At 41.0% G+C, this 2,137-nt stretch overlaps 1 non-coding gene across 1 annotated transcript; it reads left to right on the top strand.

Annotated features, from left to right (window-relative positions):
* Positions 1-334: 334 nt before the first annotated feature.
* On the top strand, positions 335-438 carry LOC126508743 (U6 spliceosomal RNA). The gene has a single exon (XR_007593956.1). It is a non-coding gene; the product is annotated as a U6 spliceosomal RNA (small nuclear RNA).
* Positions 439-2,137: the final 1,699 nt, after the last annotated feature.

Below are 2,137 nucleotides of genomic sequence, written 5' to 3'. Positions count from 1 at the left end.
CACCGCCCGGCTCTCAATAATTTTTTTAACTGGATATTATATTGAATTACCAAAAGTCAGGTATGTGACTTTTTCAACCCAATACAGCCAACCTGCTCTTCACTTTCATCTCTGTCTCCCTAGCAATGGTGCTGAGATTAACACCATCTCACTCCTGAGTACCTGAAGTGACTCAAGGGCTCCCCATCAAGCCGGCCTTGTTCTCCTCACTTGACAAAACACTGTCCCCTTATCGAATGTTATATTCCAAATCTCCCAATATACTAATATGACACTAATTCTTGCTTCTGAAAATATATTAGTTCGAAATGGGGGCTGAAAAATCATGGCTTACGTGCTCGCTTCGGCAGCACATAGACTAAAACTGGAATGATACAAAGATTAGCATGGCCCCTGTGCAAGGATGACACGCAAATTCATGAAGCGTTCCATATTTTTAAAAAAAATAATCATGGTTTACTCATCTGTTGATCACACGGGGTGAATATACACTATTCTTCCTCATTGTTCAACTATGACACTATGAAATTTCGTCATTTACACTTTCTTTACAGCCGCAGTATTTATTTCTCTGTCAATTCCTTTCTGCCTTGTCTTAGGGCTACTATAGCTGTGATGAAACACCATAAGCAAAGCAACTCGGAGAGGAAAGGTTGATTTGGCTTATGATTCCACTTGGCAGTTCATCATGGAAGGAAGCCAGGACAGGAACTCAAGCAGGGCAGGAACCAGGGGGCAGGAGCTGATCATGCAGTGGCCATTGGGGGAGTGGCACTCCTTACTGGCTTGCTTCTTATGGCTTGTTCAGCCTGGTTTATTGTAGAACCCAGGACCTCCAGCCCAGGGGTGGCACCACCCCCAATGGGCTGGACCTTGTCACGTAATCACTAATTAAAAAAATACTCTATAGGCTTGCGTGTGGTCCGATCTTATGGAGTCATTTTCTCAGTTGAGGCTCCCTCCTCTCTCTGATGACTCTAGCTTGTGTCAAGTTGATATAAAGCTAGCTAGAACATATCTATTTCATCCTGTTCACAAATATGAAATAAAAATTGCCTCATAATATTAACTATCCAACTAGCCTTCTACCCTACTGTCAGTTTTTTTTTTTATTTCCAAAAAGAGTAATTATTACGAACTATTAAAAAACAATAGTGTTGGGCTGGAGAGATGGCTCAGTGGTTGAGCATTGCCTGTTCTTCCAAAGGTCCTGAGTTCAATTCCCGGCAACCACATGGTGGCTCACAACCATCTGTAAAGAGGTCTGGTGCCCTCTTCTGGCTGCAGGCACACACACAGACAGAATATTGTATACATAATAAATAAATAAAATAAAAAAATAGCGTTATCAAGGCTGTCTCTATAGCTACAAGTCTATATAATAGCCACACTTATTCTATTCTTCTATATACACTTAGTTTTACATCACCTGACTTACTGGTTTCCCAAGTAACAGGATTAAAATAGTTAACCACCAAGAAAATATAAAAAACAACTGAGCATTCACCCCCTAACTATTCGGAGCACTTTAACTCTCCCGCTCTCCCTATAATTACCTCCCTTAACCGGAAGTTTAGGATATAATTAGTCCAAGAACCTTTAACGCCCTAAGCAAACTTTTAAGTTTAACTTCTGCTATCTAAGGATTGCAAGACTTTATCTTACATCTACTGAATGCAAATCAATTGCTCCTGTTAAGTCAAATCCCCCTCTAGATTGATGGAGCTGCCCCCCATGAAATTATAGCTAACAACTAAATACCCGACACTGTCTGCAGTCTACTCTTGCCTGGGAGAAGGCGGCAGGAGAAGTCTTGGTAGAGTTTTTTTTTTCCCCCCTTCTACTCATTTGAATTTGCAGTTCAATTTGAACTTCACCATAAGGCTTGCTAAGTAGACTAAACCTCTGTTTAGATTTTCAGTTTGGTGCTTGCCCAGCCATTTGCCTATGCTCATAAACTGTTGGCTATTCTCAACAAACCACAAGGATGTTGGGGTGCTAGTCTTTCCATTTGCTGCCTGAGCTGGAGTAGTAGGAATGTCTTTATGTCTTCTAATTCATACTGAAGGAGGGTCAATCAGGAGCCTTACTAGGAAATGATCAAATTTAGAAGGTTGTGACTGTCCATGCTTTTATA

This window comes from Alexandromys fortis, unplaced genomic scaffold (assembly GCF_014885135.2).
Source record: "Alexandromys fortis isolate MF-2015 unplaced genomic scaffold, M_Fortis_MF-2015_v1.1 scaffold_86, whole genome shotgun sequence".
NCBI classification, from domain to species: Eukaryota; Metazoa; Chordata; class Mammalia; order Rodentia; family Cricetidae; genus Alexandromys; species Alexandromys fortis.
The sequence above is the reverse complement of the archived record's forward strand: the minus strand, read 5'-3'. Positions and strand labels throughout refer to the sequence as shown.